Below are 25742 nucleotides of genomic sequence, written 5' to 3' on the forward strand. Positions count from 1 at the left end.
GCAAGGGGGCTTGGCCGGAGTTCGAGTGTCAGGCTCGGCAGGACATTCGACCTTACGTCGGCAGGAAGACCAAGCTTCCCAAGCCTAGTAGGAGAGTCAGGCAAGGGGGCTTTGCCGGAGTTCGAGTGTAAGGCTCAGCAGGGCGTTCGACCTTACCTCGGCAGGGAGACCAAGCTTCCCAAGCCTAGTAGGAGAGTCAGGCAAGGGGGCTTGGCCGGAGTTCGAGTGTCAGGCTCGGCAGGACATTCGACCTTACCTCGGCAGGGAGACCAAGCTTTCCAAGCCTCGTAGGAGAGTCAGGCAAGGAGGCTTGGCCGGAGTTCGAGTGTAAGACTCGGCAGGGCGTTCGACCTTCCCTCGGTAGGGAGACCAATCTTCCCAAGTCTAGTAGGAGAGTCAGGCAAGGGGGCTTGGCCAGAGTCCGAGTGAAAGGCTTGGCAGGACGTTCGACCTTACCTCGGCAGGGAGACCAAGCTTCCCAAGCCTACTAGGTGAGTCAAGCAGGGGGGCTTGGCCGGAGTACGAGTGTAAGGCTCGGCAGGGCGTTCGACCTTACCTCGGCCGGGAGACCAAGCTTCCCAAGCCTAGTAGGGGAGTCAGGCAAGGGGGTTCGGCCAGAGTTCGAGTGTAAGGCTCGGCAGGACGTTCGACCTTACCTCGGCAGGGAGACCAAGCTTCCCAAGCCTTGTAGGGTCAGGCAAGGGAGCTTGGCCGGAGTTCGAGTGTAAGGCTCGGCAGAACGTTCGACCTTACCTCGGCAGGGAGACCAAGCTTCCCAAGCCTCGTAGGAGAGTCAGGCAAGGAGGCTTGGCCGGAGTTCGAGTGTAAGGCTCCCCAGGACGTTCGACCTTACCGCGGCAGGGAGACCAAGCTTCCCAAGCCTAGTAGGAGAGTCAGGCAAGGGGGCTTGGCCGGAGTTCGAGTGTAAGGCTCGGCAGGATGTTCGACCTTACCTCGGCAGGGAGACCAAGCTTCCCAAGCCTAGTAGGTGAGTCAAGCAAGGGGGCTTGGCCGGAGTTCGAGTGTAAGGCTCGGCAGGTCGTTCGACCTTACCTCGGCAGGGAGACCAAGTTTCCCAAGTCTAGTAGGGGAGTCAGGCAATGGGGTTTGGCCAGAGTTCGAGCGTAAGGCTCGGCAGGACGTTCGACCTTACCTCGGCAGGGAGACCAAGCTTCCCCAGCCTAGTAGGAGAGTCGGGCAAGGGGGCTTGGCCGGAGTTCGAGTGTAAGGCTCGGCAGGACATTCGACCTTACCTCGGCAGGGAGACCAAGCTTCCCAAGCCTAGTAGGAGAGTCAGGCAAGGGGGCTTGGCCGGAGTTCGAGTGTCAGGCTCGGCAGGACGTTCGACCTTACCTCGGCAGGGAGACCAAGCTTCCCAAGCCTCGTAGGAGAGTCAGGCAAGGGGGCTTGGCCGGAGTTTGAGTGTAAGGCTCGGCAGGACGTTCGACCATACCTCGGCAGGGAGACCAAGCTTCCCAAGCCTAGTAGGGTCAGGCAAGGGGGCTTGGCCGGAGTTCGAGTGTAAGGCTCGGCAGGACGTTCGACCTTACCTCGGCAGGGAGACCAAGCTTCCCAAGCCTAGTAGGTGAGTCAGGCAAGGGGGCTTGGCCGGAGTTCGAGTGTAAGGCTCGGCAGGACGTTCGACCTTCCCTCGGCAGGGAGACCAATCTTTCCAAGTCTAGTAGGAGAGTCAGGCAAGGGGGCTGGGCCAGAGTTCGAGTGAAAGGCTTGGCAGGACGTTCGACCTTACCTCGGCAGGGAGACCAAGCTTCCCAAGCCTAGTAGGAGAGTCAGGCAAGGGGGCTTGGCCGGAGTTCGAGTGTAAGGCACCCCAGGACGTTCGACCTTACCTCGGCAGGGAGACCAAGCTTCCCAAGCCTAGTAGGAGAGTCAGGCAAGGGGGCTTGGCCGGAGTTCGAGTGTAAGGCTCGGCAGGACGTTCGACCTTACGTCGGCAGGGAGACCAAGCTTCCCAAGCCGAGTAGGTGAGTCGGGCAAGGGGGCTTGGCCGGAGTTCGAGTGTAAGGCTCGGCAGGACATTCGACCTTACCGGGGCAGGGAGACCAAGCTTCCCAAGCCTAGTAGGAGAGTCAGGCAAGGGGGCTTGGCCGGAGTTTGAGTGTAAGGCTCGGCAGGACGTTCGACCATACCTCGGCAGGGAGACCAAGCTTCCCAAGCCTAGTAGGGTCAGGCAAGGGGGCTTGGCCGGAGTTCGAGTGTAAGGCTCGGCAGGACGTTCGACCTTACCTCGGCAGGGAGACCAAGCTTCCCAAGCCTAGTAGGTGAGTCAGGCAAGGGGGCTTGGCCGGAGTTCGAGTGTAAGGCTCGGCAGGACGTTCGACCTTACCTCGGCAGGGAGACCAAGCTTCCCAAGCCTAGTAGGAGAGTCAGGCAAGGGGGCTTGGCCGGAGTTCGAGTGTTAGGCTCGGCAGGACGTTCGACCTTACCTCGGCAGGGAGACCAAGCTTCCCAAGCTTAGTAGGAGAGTCCGGCAAGGGGGCTTGGCCGGAGTTCGAGTGTAAGGCTTGGCAGGACGTTCGACCTTACCTCGGCAGGGAGACCAAGCTTCCCAAGCCTAGTAGGAGAGTCAGGCAAGGGGGCTTGGCCGGAGTTCGAGTGTAAGGCTCGGCAGGACGTTCGACCATACCTCGGCAGGGAGACCAAGCTTCCCAAGCCTAGTAGGGTCAGGCAAGGGGGCTTGGCCGGAGTTCGAGTGTAAGGCTCGGCAGGATGTTCGACCTTACTTCGGCAGGGAGACCAAGCTTCCCAAGCCTAGTAGGTGAGTCAAGCAAGAGGGCTTGGCCGGAGTTCGAGTGTAAGGCTCGGCAGGTCGTTCGACCTTACCTCGGCAGGGAGACCAAGCTTCCCAAGTCTAGTAGGAGAGTCAGGCAAGGGGGCTGGGCCAGAGTTCGAGTGAAAGGCTTGGCAGGACGTTCGACCTTACCTCGGCAGGGAGACCAATCTTCCCAAGCCTAGTAGGAGAATCAGGCAAGGGGGCTTGGCCGGAGTTCGAGTGTAAGGCTCGGCAGGACGTTCGACCTTACCTCGGCAGGGAGACCAAGCTTCTCAAGCCTAGTAGGAGAGTCAGGCAAGGGGGCTTGGCCGGAGTTCGAGTGTAAGGCTCGGCAGGACGTTCGACCTTACCTTGGCAGGGAGACCAAGCTTCCCAAGCCTACTAGGTGAGTCAAGCAGGGGGGCTTGGCCGGAGTACGAGTGTAAGGCTCGGCAGGGCGTTCGACCTTACCTCGGCAGGGAGACCAAGCTTCCCAAGCCTAGTAGGGGAGTCAGGCAAGGGGGTTCGGCCAGAGTTCGAGTGTAAGGATCGGCAGGACGTTCGACCTTACCTCGGCAGGGAGACCAAGCTTCCCAAGCCTTGTAGGGTCAGGCAAGGGGGCTTGGCCGGAGTTCGAGTGTAAGGCTCGGCAGGACGTTCGACCTTACCTCGGCAGGGAGACCAAGCTTCCCAAGCCTAGTAGGAGAGTCAGGCACGGGGGCTTGGCCGGGGTTCTTGTGTAAGGTTCGGCAGGATGTTCGACCTTGCCTCGGCAGGGAGACCAAGCTTCCCAAGCCTAGTAGGAGAGTCAGGCAAGGGGGCTTGGCCGGAGTTCGAGTGTAAGGCTCGGCAGGGCGTTCGACCTTACCTCGGCAGGGAGACCATGCTTCCCAAGCCTAGTAGGAGAGTCAGGCAAGGGGGCTTGGCCGGAGTTCGAGTGTCAGCCTCGGCAGGACGTTCGACAATACCTCGGCAGGGAGACCAAGCTTCCCAAGCCTAGTAGGAGAGTCAGGCAAGGGGGCTTGGCCGGAGTTCGAGTGTCAGCCTCGGCAGGACGTTCGACCTTACCTCGGCAGGGAGACCAAGCTTCCCAAGCCTCGTAGGAGAGTCAGGCAAGGAGGCTTGGCCGGAGTTCGAGTGTAAGGCTCAGCAGGGCGTTCGACCTTCCCTCGGCAGGGAGACCAATCTTCCCAAGTCTAGTAGGAGAGTCAGGCAAGGGGGCTTGGCCAGAGTTCGAGAGAAAGGCTCGGCAGGGCGTTCGACCTTACCTCGGCCGGGAGACCAAGCTTCCCAAGCCTAGTAGGGGAGTCAGGCAAAGGGGTTCGGCCAGAGTTCGAGTTTAAGGCTCGGCAGGACGTTCGACCTTACCTCGGCAGGGAGACCAAGCTTCCCAAGCCTTGTAGGGTCAGGCAAGGGAGCTTGGCCGGAGTTCGAGTGTAAAGCTCGGCAGAACGTTCGACCTTACCTCGGCAGGGAGACCAAGCTTCCCAAGCCTAGTAGGAGAGTCAGGCACGGGGGCTTGGCCGGGGTTCTAGTGTAAGGCTCGGCAGGATGTTCGACCTTGCCTCGGCAGGGAGACCAATCTTCCCAAGCTTAGTAGGAGAGTCAGGCAAGGGGGCTTGGCCGGAGTTCGAGTGTAAGGCTCGGCAGGACGTTCGACCTTACCTCGGCAGGGAGACCAAGCTTCCCAAGCCTAGTAGGAGAGTCAGGCAAGGGGGCTTGGCCGGAGTTCGAGCGTAAGGCTCGGCAGGTCGTTCGACCTTACCTCGGCAGGGAGACCAAGCTTCCCAAGCCTAGTAGGAGAGTCAGGCAAGGGGGCTTGGCCGGAGTTTGAGTGTAAGGCTCGGCAGGACGTTCGACCATACCTCGGCAGGGAGACCAAGCTTCCCAAGCCTAGTAGGGTCAGGCAAGGGGGCTTGGCCGGAGTTCGAGTGTAAGGCTCGGCAGGACGTTCGACCTTACCTCGGCAGGGAGACCAAGCTTCCCAAGCCTAGCAGGTGAGTCAGGCAAGGGGGCTTGGCCGGAGTTCGAGTGTAAGGCTCGGCAGGACGTTCGACCTTCCCTCGGCAGGGAGACCAATCTTCCCAAGTCTAGTAGGAGAGTCAGGCAAGGGGGCTGGGCCAGAGTTCGAGTGAAAGGCTTGGCAGGACGTTCGACCTTACCTCGGCAGGGAGACCAAGCTTCCCAAGCCTAGTAGGAGAGTCAGGCAAGGGGGCTTGGCCGGAGTTCGAGTGTCAGGCTCCCCAGGACATTCGACCTTACGTCGGCAGGAAGACCAAGCTTCCCAAGCCTAGTAGGAGAGTCAGGCAAGGGGGCTTGGCCGGAGTTCGAGTGTAAGGCTCGGCAGGGCGTTCGACCTTACCTCGGCAGGGAGACCAAGCTTCCCAAGCCTAGTAGGGGAGTCAGGCAAGGGGGCTTGGCCGGAGTTCGAGTGTCAGGCTCGGCAGGACGTTCGACCTTACCTCGGCAGGGAGACCAAGCTTCCCAAGCCTCGTAGGAGAGTCAGGCAAGGAGGCTTGGCCGGAGTTCGAGTGTAAGGCTCGGCAGGGCGTTCGACCTTCCCTCGGCAGGGAGACCAATCTTCCCAAGTCTAGTAGGAGAGTCAGGCAAGGGGGCTTGGCCAGAGTTCGAGTGAAAGGCTTGGCAGGACGTTCGACCTTACCTCGGCAGGGAGACCAAGCTTCCCAAGCCTACTAGGTGAGTAAAGCAGGGGGGCTTGGCCGGAGTACGAGTGTAAGGCTCGGCAGGGCGTTCGACCTTACCTCGGCCGGGAGACCAAGCTTCCCAAGCCTAGTAGGGGAGTCAGGCAAGGGGGTTCGGCCAGAGTTCGAGTGTAAGGCTCGGCAGGACGTTCGACCTTACCTCGGCAGGGAGACCAAGCTTCCCAAGCCTAGTAGGAGAGTCAGGCACGGGGGCTTGGCCGGAGTTCGAGTGTAAGGCTCGGCAGGATGTTCGACCTTGCCTCGGCAGGGAGACCAATCTTCCCAAGCTTAGTAGGAGAGTCAGGCAAGGGGGCTTGGCCGGAGTTCAAGTGTAAGGCTCGGCAGGACGTTCGACCTTACCTCGGCAGGGAGACCAAGCTTCCCAAGCCTAGTAGGAGAGTCAGGCAAGGGGGCTTGGCCGGAGTTCGAGTGTCAGGCTCGGCAGGACATTCGACCTTACGTCGGCAGGAAGACCAAGCTTCCCAAGCCTAGTAGGAGAGTCCGGCAAGGGGGCTTGGCCGGAGTTCGAGTGTAAGGCTCGGCAGGACGTTTGACCATACCTCGGCAGGGAGACCAAGCTTCCCAAGCCTATTAGGGTCAGGCAAGGGGGCTTGGCCGAAGTTCGAGTGTAAGGCTCGGCAGGACGTTCGACCTTACCTCGGCAGGGAGACCAAGCTTCCCAAGCCTAGTAGGAGAGTCAGGCAAGGGGGCTTGGCCGGAGTTCGAGTGTAAGGCTCGGCAGGACGTTCGACCTTGCCTCGGCAGGGAGACCAATCTTCCCAAGCCTAGTAGGAGAGTCAGGCAATGGGGCTTGGCCGGAGTTCGAGTGTAAGGCTCCCCAGGACGTTCGACCTTACCTCGGCAGGGAGACCAAGCTTCCCAAGCCTAGTAGGTGAGTCAGGCACGGGGGCTTGGCCGGGGTTCTAGTGTAAGGCTCGGCAGGATGTTCGACCTTGCCTCGGCAGGGAGACCAATCTTCCCAAGTCTAGTAGGAGAGTCGGGCAAGGGGGCTTGGCCAGAGTTCGAGTGTAAGGCTCGGCAGGACGTTCGACCTTACCTCGGCAGGGAGACCAAGCTTCCCAAGCCTAGTAGGAGAGTCAGGCAAGGGGGCTTGGCCGGAGTTCGAGTGTAAGGCTCGGCAGGACGTTCGACCATACCTCGGCAGGGAGACCAAGCTTCCCAAGCCTAGTAGGAGAGTCAGGCAAGGGGGTTTGGCCAGAGTTCGAGTGTAAGGCTCGGCAGGACGTTCGACCATACCTCGGCAGGGAGACCAAGCTTCCCAAGCCTAGTAGGGTCAGGCAAGGGGGCTTGGCCGGAGTTCGAGTGTAAGGCTCGGCAGGACGTTCGACCTTACCTCGGCAGGGAGACCAAGCTTCCCAAGCCTAGTAGGTGAGTCAGGCAAGGGGGCTTGGCCGGAGTTCGAGTGTAAGGCTCGGCAGGACGTTCGACCTTCCCTCGGCAGGGAGACCAATCTTCCCAAGTCTAGTAGGAGAGTCAGGCAAGGGGGCTGGGCCAGAGTTCGAGTGAAAGGCTTGGCAGGACGTTCGACCTTACCTCGGCAGGGAGACCAAGCTTCCCAAGCCTAGTAGGAGAGTCAGGCAAGGGGGCTTGGCCGGAGTTCGAGTGTAAGGCTCGGCAGGACATTCGACCTTACGTCGGCAGGAAGACCAAGCTTCCCAAGCCTAGTAGGAGAGTCAGGCAAGGGGGCTTGGCCGGAGTTCGAGTGTAAGGCTCGGCAGGGCGTTCGACCTTACCTCGGCAGGGAGACCAAGCTTCCCAAGCCTAGTAGGGGAGTCAGGCAAGGGGGCTTGGCCGGAGTTCGAGTGTCAGGCTCGGCAGGACGTTCGACCTTACCTCGGCAGGGAGACCAAGCTTCCCAAGCCTCGTAGGAGAGTCAGGCAAGGAGGCTTGGCCGGAGTTCGAGTGTAAGGCTCGGCAGGGCGTTCGACCTTCCCTCGGCAGGGAGACCAATCTTCCCAAGTCTAGTAGGAGAGTCAGGCAAGGGGGCTTGGCCAGAGTTCGAGTGAAAGGCTTGGCAGGACGTTCGACCTTACCTCGGCAGGGAGACCAAGCTTCCCAAGCCTACTAGGTGAGTAAAGCAGGGGGGCTTGGCCGGAGTACGAGTGTAAGGCTCGGCAGGGCGTTCGACCTTACCTCGGCCGGGAGACCAAGCTTCCCAAGCCTAGTAGGGGAGTCAGGCAAGGGGGTTCGGCCAGAGTTCGAGTGTAAGGCTCGGCAGGACGTTCGACCTTACCTCGGCAGGGAGACCAAGCTTCCCAAGCCTAGTAGGAGAGTCAGGCACGGGGGCTTGGCCGGAGTTCGAGTGTAAGGCTCGGCAGGATGTTCGACCTTGCCTCGGCAGGGAGACCAATCTTCCCAAGCTTAGTAGGAGAGTCAGGCAAGGGGGCTTGGCCGGAGTTCAAGTGTAAGGCTCGGCAGGACGTTCGACCTTACCTCGGCAGGGAGACCAAGCTTCCCAAGCCTAGTAGGAGAGTCAGGCAAGGGGGCTTGGCCGGAGTTCGAGTGTCAGGCTCGGCAGGACATTCGACCTTACGTCGGCAGGAAGACCAAGCTTCCCAAGCCTAGTAGGAGAGTCCGGCAAGGGGGCTTGGCCGGAGTTCGAGTGTAAGGCTCGGCAGGACGTTTGACCATACCTCGGCAGGGAGACCAAGCTTCCCAAGCCTATTAGGGTCAGGCAAGGGGGCTTGGCCGAAGTTCGAGTGTAAGGCTCGGCAGGACGTTCGACCTTACCTCGGCAGGGAGACCAAGCTTCCCAAGCCTAGTAGGAGAGTCAGGCAAGGGGGCTTGGCCGGAGTTCGAGTGTAAGGCTCGGCAGGACGTTCGACCTTGCCTCGGCAGGGAGACCAATCTTCCCAAGCCTAGTAGGAGAGTCAGGCAATGGGGCTTGGCCGGAGTTCGAGTGTAAGGCTCCCCAGGACGTTCGACCTTACCTCGGCAGGGAGACCAAGCTTCCCAAGCCTAGTAGGTGAGCCAGGCACGGGGGCTTGGCCGGGGTTCTAGTGTAAGGCTCGGCAGGATGTTCGACCTTGCCTCGGCAGGGAGACCAATCTTCCCAAGTCTAGTAGGAGAGTCGGGCAAGGGGGCTTGGCCAGAGTTCGAGTGTAAGGCTCGGCAGGACGTTCGACCTTACCTCGGCAGGGAGACCAAGCTTCCCAAGCCTAGTAGGAGAGTCAGGCAAGGGGGCTTGGCCGGAGTTCGAGTGTAAGGCTCGGCAGGACGTTCGACCATACCTCGGCAGGGAGACCAAGCTTCCCAAGCCTAGTAGGAGAGTCAGGCAAGGGGGTTTGGCCAGAGTTCGAGTGTAAGGCTCGGCAGGACGTTCGACCATACCTCGGCAGGGAGACCAAGCTTCCCAAGCCTAGTAGGGTCAGGCAAGGGGGCTTGGCCGGAGTTCGAGTGTCAGGCTCGGCAGGACGTTCGACCTTACCTCGGCAGGGAGACCAAGCTTCCCAAGCCTAGTAGGTGAGTCAGGCAAGGGGGCTTGGCCGGAGTTCGCGTGTAAGGCTCGGCAGGACGTTCGACCTTACCTCGGCAGGGAGACCAAGCTTCCCAAGCTTAGTAGGAGAGTCCGGCAAGGGGGCTTGGCCGGAGTTCGAGTGTAAGGCTTGGCAGGACGTTCGACCTTACCTCGGCAGGGAGACCAAGCTTCCCAAGCCTAGTAGGTGAGTCAAGCAAGGGGGCTTGGCCGGAGTTCGAGTGTAAGGCTCGGCAGGTCGTTCGACCTTACCTCGGCAGGGAGACCAAGCTTCCCAAGTCTAGTAGGGGAGTCAGGCAATGGGGTTTGGCCAGAGTTCGAGCGTAAGGCTCGGCAGGACGTTCGACCTTACCTCGGCAGGGAGACCAAGCTTCCCCAGCCTAGTAGGAGAGTCGGGCAAGGGGGCTTGGCCCGAGTTCGAGTGTAAGGCTCGGCAGGACATTCGACCTTACCTCGGCAGGGAGACCAAGCTTCCCAAGCCTAGTAGGAGAGTCAGGCAAGGAGGCTTGGCCGGAGTTCGAGTGTAAGGCTCCGCAGGACGTTCGACCTTACCTCGGCAGGGAGACCAATCTTCCCAAGTCTAGTAGGAGAGTCAGGCAAGGGGGCTGGGCCAGAGTTCGAGTGAAAGGCTTGGCAGGACGTTCGACCTTACCTCGGCAGGGAGACCAAGCTTCCCAAGCCTAGTAGGAGAGTCAGGCAAGGGGGCTTGGCCGGAGTTCGAGTGTCAGGCTCGGCAGGACATTCGACCTTACGTCGGCAGGAAGACCAAGCTTCCCAAGCCTAGTAGGAGAGTCAGGCAAGGGGGCTTTGCCGGAGTTCGAGTGTAAGGCTCGGCAGGGCGTTCGACCTTACCTCGGCAGGGAGACCATGCTTCCCAAGCCTAGTAGGAGAGTCAGGCAAGGGGGCTTGGCCGGAGTTCGAGTGTCAGCCTCGGCAGGACGTTCGACAATACCTCGGCAGGGAGACCAAGCTTCCCAAGTCTAGTAGGAGAGTCAGGCAAGGGGGCTTGGCCAGAGTTCGAGTGAAAGGCTCGGCAGGACGTTCGACCTTACCTCGGCAGGGAAACCAAGCTTCCCAAGCTTAGTAGGAGAGTCCGGCAAGGGGGCTTGGCCGGAGTTCGAGTGTCAGGCTCCCCAGGACGTTCGACCTTACCTCGGCAGGAAGACCAAGCTTCCCAAGCCTAGTAGGAGAGTCAGGCAAGGGGGCTTGGCCGGAGTTTGAGTGTAAGGCTCGGCAGGACGTTCGACCATACCTCGGCAGGGAGACCAAGCTTCCCAAGCCTAGTAGGGTGTCAGGCAAGGGGGTTTGGCCGGAGTTCGAGTGTAAGGCTCGGCAGGACGTTCGACCTTACGTCGGCAGGAAGACCAAGCTTCCCAAGCCTAGTAGGAGAGTCAGGCAAGGGGGCTTGGCCGGAGTTCGAGTGTAAGGCTCTGCAGGGCGTTCGGCCTTACCTCGGCAGGGAGACCAAGCTTCCCAAGCCTAGTAGGAGAGTCAGGCAAGGGGGCTTGGCCGGAGTTCTAGTGTAAGGCTCGGCAGGACGTTCGACCTTGCCTCGGCAGGGAGACCAATCTTCCCAAGCCTAGTAGGAGAGTCAGGAGAGGGGGCTTGGCCGGAGTTCGAGTGTAAGGCTCGGCAGGACGTTCGACCTTACCTCGGCAGGGAGACCAAGCTTCTCAAGCCTAGTAGGAGAGTCAGGCAAGGGGGCTTGGCCGGAGTTCGAGTGTAAGGCTCGGCAGGACGTTCGACCTTACCTTGGCAGGGAGACCAAGCTTCCCAAGCCTACTAGGTGAGTCAAGCAGGGGGGCTTGGCCGGAGTACGAGTGTAAGGCTCGGCAGGGCGTTCGACCTTACCTCGGCAGGGAGACCAAGCTTCCCAAGCCTAGTAGGGGAGTCAGGCAAGGGGGTTCGGCCAGAGTTCGAGTGTAAGGATCGGCAGGACGTTCGACCTTACCTCGGCAGGGAGACCAAGCTTCCCAAGCCTTGTAGGGTCAGGCAAGGGGGCTTGGCCGGAGTTCGAGTGTAAGGCTCGGCAGGACGTTCGACCTTACCTCGGCAGGGAGACCAAGCTTCCCAAGCCTAGTAGAAGAGTCAGGCACGGGGGCTTGGCCGGGGGTTCTTGTGTAAGGTTCGGCAGGATGTTCGACCTTGCCTCGGCAGGGAGACCAAGCTTCCCAACCCTAGTAGGAGAGTCAGGCAAGGGGGCTTGGCCGGAGTTCGAGTGTAAGGCTTGGCAGGACGTTCGACCTTACCTCGGCAGGGAGACCAAGCTTCCCAAGCCTAGTAGGAGAGTCAGGCAAGGGGGCTTGGCCGGAGTTCGAGTGTCAGGCTCGGCAGGACATTCGACCTTACGTCGGCAGGAAGACCAAGCTTCCCAAGCCTAGTAGGAGAGTCAGGCAAGGGGGCTTGGCCGGAGTTCGAGTGTAAGGCTCGGCAGGGCGTTCGACCTTACCTCGGCAGGGAGACCATGCTTCCCAAGCCTAGTAGGAGAGTCAGGCAAGGGGGCTTGGCCGGAGTTCGAGTGTCAGCCTCGGCAGGACGTTCGACAATGCCTCGGCAGGGAGACCAAGCTTCCCAAGTCTAGTAGGAGAGTCAGGCAAGGGGGCTTGGCCAGAGTTCGAGTGAAAGGCTCGGCAGGACGTTCGACCTTACCTCGGCAGGGAAACCAAGCTTCCCAGGCTTAGTAGGAGAGTCCGGCAAGGGGGCTTGGCCGGAGTTCGAGTGTCAGGCTCCCCAGGACGTTCGACCTTACCTCGGCAGGAAGACCAAGCTTCCCAAGCCTAGTAGGAGAGTCAGGCAATGGGGCTTGGCCGGAGTTTGAGTGTAAGGCTCGGCAGGACGTTCGACCATACCTCGGCAGGGAGACCAAGCTTCCCAAGCCTAGTAGGGTGTCAGGCAAGGGGGTTTGGCCGGAGTTCGAGTGTAAGGCTCGGCAGGACGTTCGACCTTACGTCGGCAGGAAGACCAAGCTTCCCAAGCCTAGTAGGAGAGTCAGGCAAGGGGGCTTGGCCGGAGTTCGAGTGTAAGGCTCTGCAGGGCGTTCGGCCTTACCTCGGCAGGGAGACCAAGCTTCCCAAGCCTAGTAGGAGAGTCAGGCAAGGGGGCTTGGCCGGAGTCCTAGTGTAAGGCTCGGCAGGACGTTCGACCTTGCCTCGGCAGGGAGACCAATCTTCCCAAGCCTAGTAGGAGAGTCAGGCAAGGGGGCTTGGCCGGAGTTCGAGTGTAAGGCTCGGCAGGACGTTCGACCTTACCTCGGCAGGGAGACCAAGCTTCTCAAGCCTAGTAGGAGAGTCAGGCAAGGGGGCTTGGCCGGAGTTCGAGTGTAAGGCTCGGCAGGACGTTCGACCTTACCTTGGCAGGGAGACCAAGCTTCCCAAGACTACTAGGTGAGTCAAGCAGGGGGGCTTGGCCGGAGTACGAGTGTAAGGCTCGGCAGGGCGTTCGACCTTACCTCGGCAGGGAGACCAAGCTTCCCAAGCCTAGTAGGGGAGTCAGGCAAGGGGGTTCGGCCAGAGTTCGAGTGTAAGGATCGGCAGGACGTTCGACCTTACCTCGGCAGGGAGACCAAGCTTCCCAAGCCTTGTAGGGTCAGGCAAGGGGGCTTGGCCGGAGTTTGAGTGTAAGGCTCGGCAGGACGTTCGACCTTACCTCGGCAGGGAGACCAAGCTTCCCAAGCCTAGTAGGAGAGTCAGGCACGGGGGCTTGGCCGGGGTTCTTGTGTAAGGTTCGGCAGGATGTTCGACCTTGCCTCGGCAGGGAGACCAAGCTTCCCAAGCCTAGTAGGAGAGTCAGGCAAGGGGGCTTGGCCGGAGTTCGAGTGTAAGGCTCTGCAGGGCGTTCGGCCTTACCTCGGCAGAGAGACCAAGCTTCCCAAGCCTAGTAGGAGAGTCGGGCAAGGGGGCTTGGCCGGAGTTCGAGTGTAAGGCTCGGCAGGACATTCGACCTTACCTCGGCAGGGAGACCAAGCTTCCCAAGCCTAGTAGGAGAGTCAGGCAAGGAGGCTTGGCCGGAGTTCGAGTGTAAGGCTCCGCAGGACGTTCGACCTTCCCTCGGCAGGGAGACCAATCTTCCCAAGTCTAGTAGGAGAGTCAGGCAAGGGGGCTGGGCCAGAGTTCGAGTGAAAGGCTCGGCAGGACGTTCGACCTTACCTCGGCAGGGAGACCAAGCTTCCCAAGCCTAGTAGGAGAGTCAGGCAAGGGGGCTTGGCCGGAGTTCGAGTGTCAGGCTCGGCAGGACATTCGACCTTACCTCGGCAGGGAGACCAAGCTTCCCAAGCCTAGTAGGAGAGTCAGGCACGGGGGCTTGCCCGGGGTTCTTGTGTAAGGTTCGGCAGGATGTTCGACCTTGCCTCGGCAGGGAGACCAAGCTTCCCAAGCCTAGTAGGAGAGTCAGGCAAGGGGGCTTGGCCGGAGTTTGAGTGTAAGGCTCGGCAGGACGTTCGACCATACCTCGGCAGGGAGACCAAGCTTCCCAAGCCTAGTAGGGTCAGGCAAGGGGGCTTGGCCGGAGTTCGAGTGTAAGGCTCGGCAGGACGTTCGACCTTACCTCGGCAGGGAGACCAAGCTTCCCAAGCCTAGTAGGAGAGTCAGGCAAGGGGGCTTGGCCGGAGTTCGAGTGTTAGGCTCGGCAGGACGTTCGACCTTGCCTCGGCAGGGAGACCAAGCTTCCCAAGCTTAGTAGGAGAGTCCGGCAAGGGGGCTTGGCCGGAGTTCGAGTGTAAGGCTTGGCAGGACGTTCGACCTTACCTCGGCAGGGAGACCAAGCTTCCCAAGCCTAGTAGGAGAGTCAGGCAAGGGGGCTTGGCCGGAGTTCGAGTGTAAGGCTCGGCAGGACGTTCGACCATACCTCGGCAGGGAGACCAAGCTTCCCAAGCCTAGTAGGGTCAGGCAAGGGGGCTTGGCCGGAGTTCGAGTGTAAGGCTCGGCAGGATGTTCGACCTTACCTCGGCAGGGAGACCAAGCTTCCCAAGCCTAGTAGGTGAGTCAAGCAAGGGGGCTTGGCCGGAGTTTGAGTGTAAGGCTCGGCAGGTCGTTCGACCTTACCTCGGCAGGGAGACCAAGCTTCCCAAGTCTAGTAGGGGAGTCAGGCAATGGGGTTTGGCCAGAGTTCGAGCGTAAGGCTCGGCAGGACGTTCGACCTTACCTCGGCAGGGAGACCGAGCTTCCCCAGCCTAGTAGGAGAGTCGGGCAAGGGGGCTTGGCCGGAGTTCGAGTGTAAGGCTCGGCAGGACATTCGACCTTACCTCGGCAGGGAGACCAAGCTTCCCAAGCCTAGTAGGAGAGTCGGGCAAGGGGGCTTGGCCGGAGTTCGAGTGTAAGGCTCGGCAGGACATTCGACCTTACCTCGGCAGGGAGACCAAGCTTCCCAAGCCTAGTAGGAGAGTCAGGCAAGGAGGCTTGGCCGGAGTTCGAGTGTAAGGCTCCGCAGGACGTTCGACCTTCCCTCGGCAGGGAGACCAATCTTCCCAAGTCTAGTAGGAGAGTCAGGCAAGGGGGCTGGGCCAGAGTTCGAGTGAAAGGCTCGGCAGGACGTTCGACCTTACCTCGGCAGGGAGACCAAGCTTCCCAAGCCTAGTAGGAGAGTCAGGCAAGGGGGCTTGGCCGGAGTTCGAGTGTCAGGCTCGGCAGGACATTCGACCTTACGTCGGCAGGAAGACCAAGCTTCCCAAGCCTAGTAGGAGAGTCAGGCAAGGGGGCTTGGCCGGAGTTCGAGTGTAAGGCTCGGCAGGGCGTTCGACCTTACCTCGGCAGGGAGACCATGCTTCCCAAGCATAGTAGGGGAGTCAGGCAAGGGGGTTCGGCCATAGTTCAAGTGTAAGGCTCGGCAGGACGTTCGACCTTACCTCGGCAGGAAGACCAAGCTTCCCAAGCCTAGTAGGAGAGTCAGGCAAGGGGGCTTGGCCGGAGTTCGAGTGTAAGGCTCGGCAGGGCGTTCGACCTTACCTCGGCAGGGAGACCAAGCTTCCCAAGCCTAGTAGGAGAGTCAGGCAAGGGGGCTTGGCCGGAGTTCGAGTGTCAGGCTCGGCAGGACATTCGACCTTACCTCGGCAGGGAGACCAAGCTTTCCAAGCCTCGTAGGAGAGTCAGGCAAGGAGGCTTGGCCGGAGTTCGAGTGTAAGACTCGGCAGGGCGTTCGACCTTCCCTCGGTAGGGAGACCAATCTTCCCAAGTCTAGTAGGAGAGTCAGGCAAGGGGGCTTGGCCAGAGTCCGAGTGAAAGGCTTGGCAGGACGTTCGACCTTACCTCGGCAGGGAGACCAAGCTTCCCAAGCCTACTAGGTGAGTCAAGCAGGGGGGCTTGGCCGGAGTACGAGTGTAAGGCTCGGCAGGGCGTTCGACCTTACCTCGGCCGGGAGACCAAGCTTCCCAAGCCTAGTAGGTGAGTCAGGCAAGGGGGTTCGGCCAGAGTTCGAGTGTAAGGCTCGGCAGGACGTTCGACCTTACCTCGGCAGGGAGACCAAGCTTCCCAAGCCTTGTAGGGTCAGGCAAGGGAGCTTGGCCGGAGTTCGAGTGTAAGGCTCGGCAGAACGTTCGACCTTACCTCGGCAGGGAGACCAAGCTTCCCAAGCCTCGTAGGAGAGTCAGGCAAGGAGGCTTGGCCGGAGTTCGAGTGTAAGGCTCCCCAGGACGTTCGACCTTACCGCGGCAGGGAGACCAAGCTTCCCAAGCCTAGTAGGAGAGTCAGGCAAGGGGGCTTGGCCGGAGTTCGAGTGTAAGGCTCGGCAGGATGTTCGACCTTACCTCGGCAGGGAGACCAAGCTTCCCAAGCCTAGTAGGTGAGTCAAGCAAGGGGGCTTGGCCGGAGTTCGAGTGTAAGGCTCGGCAGGTCGTTCGACCTTACCTCGGCAGGGAGACCAAGTTTCCCAAGTCTAGTAGGGGAGTCAGGCAATGGGGTTTGGCCAGAGTTCGAGCGTAAGGCTCGGCAGGACGTTCGACCTTACCTCGGCAGGGAGACCAAGCTTCCCCAGCCTAGTAGGAGAGTCGGGCAAGGGGGCTTGGCCGGAGCTCGAGTGTAAGGCTCGGCAGGACATTCGACCTTACCTCGGCAGGGAGACCAAGCTTCCCAAGCCTAGTAGGAGAGTCAGGCAAGGGGGCTTGGCCGGAGTTCGAGTGTCAGGCTCGGCAGGACGTTCGACCTTACCTCGGCAGGGAGACCAAGCTTCCCAAGCCTCGTAGGAGAGTCAGGCAAGGGGGCTTGGCCGGAGTTTGAGTGTAAGGCTCGGCAGGACGTTCGACCATACCTCGGCAGGGAGACCAAGCTTCCCAAGCCTAGTAGGGTCAGGCAAGGGGGCTTGGCCGGAGTTCGAGTGTAAGGCTCGGCAGGACGTTCGACCTTACCTCGGCAGGGAGACCAAGCTTCCCAAGCCTAGTAGGTGAGTCAGGCAAGGGGGCTTGGCCGGAGTTCGAGTGTAAGGCTCGGCAGGACGTTCGACCTTCCCTCGGCAGGGAGACCAATCTTTCCAAGTCTAGTAGGAGAGTCAGGCAAGGGGGCTGGGCCAGAGTTCGAGTGAAAGGCTTGGCAGGACGTTCGACCTTACCTCGGCAGGGAGACCAAGCTTCCCAAGCCTAGTAGGAGAGTCAGGCAAGGGGGCTTGGCCGGAGTTCGAGTGTAAGGCACCCCAGGACGTTCGACCTTACCTCGGCAGGGAGACCAAGCTTCCCAAGCCTAGTAGGAGAGTCAGGCAAGGGGGCTTGGCCGGAGTTCGAGTGTAAGGCTCGGCAGGACGTTCGACCTTACGTCGGCAGGGAGACCAAGCTTCCCAAGCCGAGTAGGTGAGTCGGGCAAGGGGGCTTGGCCGGAGTTCGAGTGTAAGGCTCGGCAGGACATTCGACCTTACCTGGGCAGGGAGACCAAGCTTCCCAAGCCTAGTAGGAGAGTCAGGCAAGGGGGCTTGGCCGGAGTTTGAGTGTAAGGCTCGGCAGGACGTTCGACCATACCTCGGCAGGGAGACCAAGCTTCCCAAGCCTAGTAGGGTCAGGCAAGGGGGCTTGGCCGGAGTTCGAGTGTAAGGCTCGGCAGGACGTTCGACCATACCTCGGCAGGGAGACCAAGCTTCCCAAGCCTAGTAGGTGAGTCAGGCAAGGGGGCTTGGCCGGAGTTCGAGTGTAAGGCTCGGCAGGACGTTCGACCTTACCTCGGCAGGGAGACCAAGCTTCCCAAGCCTAGTAGGAGAGTCAGGCAAGGGGGCTTGGCCGGAGTTCGAGTGTTAGGCTCGGCAGGACGTTCGACCTTACCTCGGCAGGGAGACCAAGCTTCCCAAGCTTAGTAGGAGAGTCCGGCAAGGGGGCTTGGCCGGAGTTCGAGTGTAAGGCTTGGCAGGACGTTCGACCTTACCTCGGCAGGGAGACCAAGCTTCCCAAGCCTAGTAGGAGAGTCAGGCAAGGGGGCTTGGCCGGAGTTCGAGTGTTAGGCTCGGCAGGACGTTCGACCTTACCTCGGCAGGGAGACCAAGCTTCCCAAGCTTAGTAGGAGAGTCCGGCAAGGGGGCTTGGCCAGAGTTCGAGTGTAAGGCTCGGCAGGACGTTCGACCATACCTCGGCAGGGAGACCAAGCTTCCCAAGCCTAGTAGGGTCAGGCAAGGGGGCTTGGCCGGAGTTCGAGTGTAAGGCTCGGCAGGATGTTCGACCTTACCTCGGCAGGGAGACCAAGCTTCCCAAGCCTAGTAGGTGAGTCAAGCAAGAGGGCTTGGCCGGAGTTCGAGTGTAAGGCTCGGCAGGTCGTTCGACCTTACCTCGGCAGGGAGACCAAGCTTCCCAAGTCTAGTAGGAGAGTCAGGCAAGGGGGCTGGGCCAGAGTTCGAGTGAAAGGCTTGGCAGGACGTTCGACCTTACCTCGGCAGGGAGACCAAGCTTCCCAAGCCTAGTAGGAGAGTCAGGCAAGGGGGCTTGGCCGGAGTTTGAGTGTAAGGCTCGGCAGGACGTTCGACCATACCTCGGCAGGGAGACCAAGCTTCCCAAGCCTAGTAGGGTGTCAGGCAAGGGGGTTTGGCCGGAGTTCGAGTGTAAGGCTCGGCAGGACGTTCGACCTTACGTCGGCAGGAAGACCAAGCTTCCCAAGCCTAGTAGGAGAGTCAGGCAAGGGGGCTTGGCCGGAGTTCGAGTGTAAGGCTCTGCAGGGCGTTCGGCCTTACCTCGGCAGGGAGACCAAGCTTCCCAAGCCTAGTAGGAGAGTCAGGCAAGGGGGCTTGGCCGGAGTTCTAGTGTAAGGCTCGGCAGGACGTTCGACCTTGCCTCGGCAGGGAGACCAATCTTCCCAAGCCTAGTAGGAGAGTCAGGCAAGGGGGCTTGGCCGGAGTTCGAGTGTAAGGCTCGGCAGGACGTTCGACCTTACCTCGGCAGGGAGACCAAGCTTCTCAAGCCTAGTAGGAGAGTCAGGCAAGGGGGCTTGGCCGGAGTTCGAGTGTAAGGCTCGGCAGGACGTTCGACCTTACCTTGGCAGGGAGACCAAGCTTCCCAAGCCTACTAGGTGAGTCAAGCAGGGGGGCTTGGCCGGAGTACGAGTGTAAGGCTCGGCAGGGCGTTCGACCTTACCTCGGCAGGGAGACCAAGCTTCCCAAGCCTAGTAGGGGAGTCAGGCAAGGGGGTTCGGCCAGAGTTCGAGTGTAAGGATCGGCAGGACGTTCGACCTTACCTCGGCAGGGAGACCAAGCTTCCCAAGCCTTGTAGGGTCAGGCAAGGGGGCTTGGCCGGAGTTCGAGTGTAAGGCTCGGCAGGACGTTCGACCTTACCTCGGCAGGGAGACCAAGCTTCCCAAGCCTAGTAGGAGAGTCAGGCACGGGGGCTTGGCCGGGGTTCTTGTGTAAGGTTCGGCAGGATGTTCGACCTTGCCTCGGCAGGGAGACCAAGCTTCCCAAGCCTAGTAGGAGAGTCAGGCAAGGGGGCTTGGCCGGAGTTCGAGTGTAAGGCTTGGCAGGACGTTCGACCTTACCTCGGCAGGGAGACCAAGCTTCCCAAGCCTAGTAGGAGAGTCAGGCAAGGGGGCTTGGCCGGAGTTCGAGTGTCAGGCTCGGCAGGACATTCGACCTTACGTCGGCAGGAAGACCAAGCTTCCCAAGCCTAGTAGGAGAGTCAGGCAAGGGGGCTTGGCCGGAGTTCGAGTGTAAGGCTCGGCAGGGCGTTCGACCTTACCTCGGCAGGGAGACCATGCTTCCCAAGCCTAGTAGGAGAGTCAGGCAAGGGGGCTTGGCCGGAGTTCGAGTGTCAGCCTCGGCAGGACGTTCGACAATACCTCGGCAGGGAGACCAAGCTTCCCAAGCCTAGTAGGAGAGTCAGGCAAGGGGGCTTGGCCGGAGTTCGAGTGTCAGGCTCGGCAGGACATTCGACCTTACCTCGGCAGGGAGACCAAGCTTTCCAAGCCTCGTAGGAGAGTCAGGCAAGGAGGCTTGGCCGGAGTTCGAGTGTAAGACTCGGCAGGGCATTCGACCTTCCCTCGGTAGGGAGACCAAACTTCCCAAGTCTAGTAGGGGAGTCAGGCAAGGGGGCTTGGCCAGAGTTCGAGTGAAAGGCTTGGCAGGACGTTCGACCTTACCTCGGCAGGGAGACCAAGCTTCCCAAGGCTACTAGGTGAGTCAAGCAGGGGGGCTTGGCCGGAGTACGAGTGTAAGGCTCGGCAGGGCGTTCGACCTTACCTCGGCAGGGAGACCAAGCTTCCCAAGCCTAGTAGGGGAGTCAGGCAAGGGGGTTCGGCCAGAGTTCGAGTGTAAGGCTCGGCAGGACGTTCGACCTTACCTCGGCAGGGAGACCAAGCTTCCCAAGCCTTGTAGGGTCAGGCAAGGGAGCTTGGCCGGAGTTCGAGTGTAAGGCTCGGCAGAACGTTCGACCTTACCTCGGCAGGGAGACCAAGATTCCCAAGCCTCGTAGGAGAGTCAGGCAAGGAGGCTTGGCCGGAGTTCGAGTGTAAGGCTCCCCAGGACGTTCGACCTTACCGCGGCAGGGAGACCAAGCTTCCCAAGCCTAGTAGGAGAGTCAGGCAAGGGGGCTTGGCCGGAGTTCGAGTGTAAGGCTCGGCAGGATGTTCGACCTTACCTCGGCAGGGAGACCAAGCTTCCCAAGCCTAGTAGGTGAGTCAAGCAAGGGGGCTTGGCCGGAGTTCGAGTGTAAGGCTCGGCAGGTCGTTCGACCTTACCTCGGCAGGGAGACCAAGTCTCCCAAGTCTAGTAGGGGAGTCAGGCAATGGGGTTTGGCCAGAGTTCGAGCGTAAGGCTCGGCAGGACGTTCGACCTTACCTCGGCAGGGAGACCAAGCTTCCCCAGCCTAGTAGGAGAGTCGGGCAAGGGGGCTTGGCCGGAGTTCGAGTGTAAGGCTCGGCAGGACATTCGACCTTACCTCGGCAGGGAGACCAAGCTTCCCAAGCCTAGTAGGAGAGTCAGGCAAGGGGGCTTGGCCGGAGTTCGAGTGTCAGGCTCGGCAGGACGTTCGACCTTACCTCGGCAGGGAGACCAAGCTTCCCAAGCCTCGTAGGAGAGTCAGGCAAGGAGGCTTGGCCGGAGTTCGAGTGTAAGGCTCAGCAGGGCGTTCGACCTTCCCTCGGCAGGGAGACCAATCTTCCCAAGTCTAGTAGGAGAGTCAGGCAAGGGGGCTTGGCCAGAGTTCGAGTGAAAGGCTTGGCAGGACGTTCGACCTTACCTCGGCAGGGAGACCAAGCTTCCCAAGGCTACTAGGTGAGTCAAGCAGGGGGGCTTGGCCGGAGTACGAGTGTAAGGCTCGGCAGGGCGTTCGACCTTACCTCGGCCGGGAGACCAAGCTTCCCAAGCCTAGTAGGGGAGTCAGGCAAGGGGGTTCGGCCAGAGTTCGAGTGTAAGGCTCGGCAGGACGTTCGACCTTACCTCGGCAGGGAGACCAAGCTTCCCAAGCCTTGTAGGGTCAGGCAAGGGAGCTTGGCCGGAGTTCGAGTGTAAAGCTCGGCAGAACGTTCGACCTTACCTCGGCAGGGAGACCAAGCTTCCCAAGCCTAGTAGGAGAGTCAGGCACGGGGGCTTGGCCGGGGTTCTAGTGTAAGGCTCGGCAGGATGTTCGACCTTGCCTCGGCAGGGAGACCAATCTTCCCAAGCTTAGTAGGAGAGTCAGGCAAGGGGGCTTGGCCGGAGTTCGAGTGTAAGGCTCGGCAGGACGTTCGACCTTACCTCGGCAGGGAGACCAAGCTTCCCAAGCCTAGTAGGAGAGTCAGGCAAGGGGGCTTGGCCGGAGTTCGAGTGTAAGGCTCGGCAGGACGTTCGACCATACCTCGGCAGGGAGACCAAGCTTCCCAAGCCTAGTAGGAGAGTCAGGCAAGGGGGCTTGGCCGGAGTTTGAGTGTAAGGCTCGGCAGGACGTTCGACCATACCTCGGCAGGGAGACCAAGCTTCCCAAGCCTAGTAGGGTCAGGCAAGGGGGCTTGGCCGGAGTTCGAGTGTAAGGCTCGGCAGGACGTTCGACCTTACCTCGGCAGGGAGACCAAGCTTCCCAAGCCTAGTAGGTGAGTCAGGCAAGGGGGCTTGGCCGGAGTTCGAGTGTAAGGCTCGGCAGGACGTTCGACCTTCCCTCGGCAGGGAGACCAATCTTCCCAAGTCTAGTAGGAGAGTCAGGCAAGGGGGCTGGGCCAGAGTTCGAGTGAAAGGCTTGGCAGGACGTTCGACCTTACCTCGGCAGGGAGACCAAGCTTCCCAAGCCTAGTAGGAGAGTCAGGCAAGGGGGCTTGGCCGGAGTTCGAGTGTAAGGCTCGGCAGGACATTCGACCTTACGTCGGCAGGAAGACCAAGCTTCCCAAGCCTAGTAGGAGAGTCAGGCAAGGGGGCTTGGCCGGAGTTCGAGTGTAAGGCTCGGCAGGGCGTTCGACCTTACCTCGGCAGGGAGACCAAGCTTCCCAAGCCTAGTAGGGGAGTCAGGCAAGGGGGCTTGGCCGGAGTTCGAGTGTCAGGCTCGGCAGGACGTTCGACCTTACCTCGGCAGGGAGACCAAGCTTCCCAAGCCTCGTAGGAGAGTCAGGCAAGGAGGCTTGGCCGGAGTTCGAGTGTAAGGCTCGGCAGGGCGTTCGACCTTCCCTCGGCAGGGAGACCAATCTTCCCAAGTCTAGTAGGAGAGTCAGGCAAGGGGGCTTGGCCAGAGTTCGAGTGAAAGGCTTGGCAGGACGTTCGACCTTACCTCGGCAGGGAGACCAAGCTTCCCAAGCCTACTAGGTGAGTAAAGCAGGGGGGCTTGGCCGGAGTACGAGTGTAAGGCTCGGCAGGGCGTTCGACCTTACCTCGGCCGGGAGACCAAGCTTCCCAAGCCTAGTAGGGGAGTCAGGCAAGGGGGCTTGGCCGGAGTTCGAGTGTAAGGCTCGGCAGGACGTTCGACCTTACCTCGGCAGGGAGACCAAGCTTCCCAAGCCTAGTAGGAGAGTCAGGCAAGGGGGCTTGGCCGGAGTTCGAGTGTTAGGCTCGGCAGGACGTTCGACCTTACCTCGCCAGGGAGACCAAGCTTCCCAAGCTTAGTAGGAGAGTCCGGCAAGGGGGCTTGGCCGGAGTTCGAGTGTAAGGCTTGGCAGGACGTTCGACCTTACCTCGGCAGGGAGACCAAGCTTCCCAAGCCTAGTAGGAGAGTCAGGCAAGGGGGCTTGGCCGGAGTTCGAGTGTAAGGCTCGGCAGGACGTTCGACCTTACCTCGGCAGGGAGACCAAGCTTCCCAAGCCTAGTAGGGTCAGGCAAGGGGGCTTGGCCGGAGTTCGAGTGTAAGGCTCGGCAGGATGTTCGACCTTACCTCGGCAGGGAGACCAAGCTTCCCAAGCCTAGTAGGTGAGTCAAGCAAGAGGGCTTGGCCGGAGTTCGAGTGTAAGGCTCGGCAGGTCGTTCGACCTTACCTCGGCAGGGAGACCAAGCTTCCCAAGTCTAGTAGGGGAGTCAGGCAATGGGGTTTGGCCAGAGTTCGAGCGTAAGGCTCGGCAGGACGTTCGACCTTACCTCGGCAGGGAGACCAAGCTTCCCCAGCCTAGTAGGAGAGTCGGGCAAGGGGGCTTGGCCGGAGTTCGAGTGTAAGGCTCGGCAGGACATTCGACCTTACCTCGGCAGGGAGACCAAGCTTCCCAAGCCTAGTAGGAGAGTCAGGCAAGGAGGCTTGGCCGGAGTTCGAGTGTAAGGCTCCGCAGGACGTTCGACCTTCCCTCGGCAGGGAGACCAATCTTCCCAAGTCTAGTAGGAGAGTCAGGCAAGGGGGCTGGGCCAGAGTTCGAGTGAAAGGCTTGGCAGGACGTTCGACCTTACCTCGGCAGGGAGACCAAGCTTCCCAAGCCTAGTAGGAGAGTCAGGCAAGGGGGCTTGGCCGGAGTTCGAGTGTCAGGCTCGGCAGGACATTCGACCTTACGTCGGCAGGAAGACCAAGCTTCCCAAGCCTAGTAGGAGAGTCAGGCAAGGGGGCTTGGCCGGAGTTCGAGTGTAAGGCTCGGCAGGGCGTTCGACCTTACCTCGGCAGGGAGACCATGCTTCCCAAGCCTAGTAGGAGAGTCAGGCAAGGGGGCTTGGCCGGAGTTCGAGTGTCAGCCTCGGCAGGACGTTCGACAATACCTCGGCAGGGAGACCAAGCTTCCCAAGTCTAGTAGGAGAGTCAGGCAAGGGGGCTTGGCCAGAGTTCGAGTGAAAGGCTCGGCAGGACGTTCGACCTTACCTCGGCAGGGAAACCAAGCTTCCCAAGCTTAGTAGGAGAGTCCGGCAAGGGGGCTTGGCCGGAGTTCGAGTGTCAGGCTCCCCAGGACGTTCGACCTTACCTCGGCAGGAAGACCAAGCTTCCCAAGCCTAGTAGGAGAGTCAGGCAAGGGGGCTTGGCCGGAGTTTGAGTGTAAGGCTCGGCAGGACGTTCGACCATACCTCGGCAGGGAGACCAAGCTTCCCAAGCCTAGTAGGGTGTCAGGCAAGGGGGTTTGGCCGGAGTTCGAGTGTAAGGCTCGGCAGGACGTTCGACCTTACGTCGGCAGGAAGACCAAGCTTCCCAAGCCTAGTAGGAGAGTCAGGCAAGGGGGCTTGGCCGGAGTTCGAGTGTAAGGCTCTGCAGGGCGTTCGGCCTTACCTCGGCAGAGAGACCAAGCTTCCCAAGCCTAGTAGGAGAGTCAGGCAAGGGGGCTTGGCCGGAGTCCTAGTGTAAGGCTCGGCAGGACGTTCGACCTTGCCTCGGCAGGGAGACCAATCTTCCCAAGCCTAGTAGGAGAGTCAGGCAAGGGGGCTTGGCCGGAGTTCGAGTGTAAGGCTCGGCAGGACGTTCGACCTTACCTCGGCAGGGAGACCAAGCTTCTCAAGCCTAGTAGGAGAGTCAGGCAAGGGGGCTTGGCCGGAGTTCGAGTGTAAGGCTCGGCAGGACGTTCGACCTTACCTTGGCAGGGAGACCAAGCTTCCCAAGCCTACTAGGTGAGTCAAGCAGGGGGGCTTGGCCGGAGTACGAGTGTAAGGCTCGGCAGGGCGTTCGACCTTACCTCGGCAGGGAGACCAAGCTTCCCAAGCCTAGTAGGGGAGTCAGGCAAGGGGGTTCGGCCAGAGTTCGAGTGTAAGGATCGGCAGGACGTTCGACCTTACCTCGGCAGGGAGACCAAGCTTCCCAAGCCTTGTAGGGTCAGGCAAGGGGGCTTGGCCGGAGTTCGAGTGTAAGGCTCGGCAGGACGTTCGACCTTACCTCGGCAGGGAGACCAAGCTTCCCAAGCCTAGTAGAAGAGTCAGGCACGGGGGCTTGGCCGGGGGTTCTTGTGTAAGGTTCGGCAGGATGTTCGACCTTGCCTCGGCAGGGAGACCAAGCTTCCCAACCCTAGTAGGAGAGTCAGGCAAGGGGGCTTGGCCGGAGTTCGAGTGTAAGGCTTGGCAGGACGTTCGACCTTACCTCGGCAGGGAGACCAAGCTTCCCAAGCCTAGTAGGAGAGTCAGGCAAGGGGGCTTGGCCGGAGTTCGAGTGTCAGGCTCGGCAGGACATTCGACCTTACGTCGGCAGGAAGACCAAGCTTCCCAAGCCTAGTAGGAGAGTCAGGCAAGGGGGCTTGGCCGGAGTTCGAGTGTAAGGCTCGGCAGGGCGTTCGACCTTACCTCGGCAGGGAGACCATGCTTCCCAAGCCTAGTAGGAGAGTCAGGCAAGGGGGCTTGGCCGGAGTTCGAGTGTCAGCCTCGGCAGGACGTTCGACAATGCCTCGGCAGGGAGACCAAGCTTCCCAAGTCTAGTAGGAGAGTCAGGCAAGGGGGCTTGGCCAGAGTTCGAGTGAAAGGCTCGGCAGGACGTTCGACCTTACCTCGGCAGGGAAACCAAGCTTCCCAGGCTTAGTAGGAGAGTCCGGCAAGGGGGCTTGGCCGGAGTTCGAGTGTCAGGCTCCCCAGGACGTTCGACCTTACCTCGGCAGGAAGACCAAGCTTCCCAAGCCTAGTAGGAGAGTCAGGCAATGGGGCTTGGCCGGAGTTTGAGTGTAAGGCTCGGCAGGACGTTCGACCATACCTCGGCAGGGAGACCAAGCTTCCCAAGCCTAGTAGGGTGTCAGGCAAGGGGGTTTGGCCGGAGTTCGAGTGTAAGGCTCGGCAGGACGTTCGACCTTACGTCGGCAGGAAGACCAAGCTTCCCAAGCCTAGTAGGAGAGTCAGGCAAGGGGGCTTGGCCGGAGTTCGAGTGTAAGGCTCTGCAGGGCGTTCGGCCTTACCTCGGCAGGGAGACCAAGCTTCCCAAGCCTAGTAGGAGAGTCAGGCAAGGGGGCTTGGCCGGAGTCCTAGTGTAAGGCTCGGCAGGACGTTCGACCTTGCCTCGGCAGGGAGACCAATCTTCCCAAGCCTAGTAGGAGAGTCAGGCAAGGGGGCTTGGCCGGAG

The sequence above is a fragment of the Vidua macroura genome (genome assembly GCF_024509145.1).
Source record: "Vidua macroura isolate BioBank_ID:100142 chromosome W unlocalized genomic scaffold, ASM2450914v1 whyW_random_scaffold_48, whole genome shotgun sequence".
Taxonomy (NCBI): Eukaryota; Metazoa; Chordata; class Aves; order Passeriformes; family Viduidae; genus Vidua; species Vidua macroura.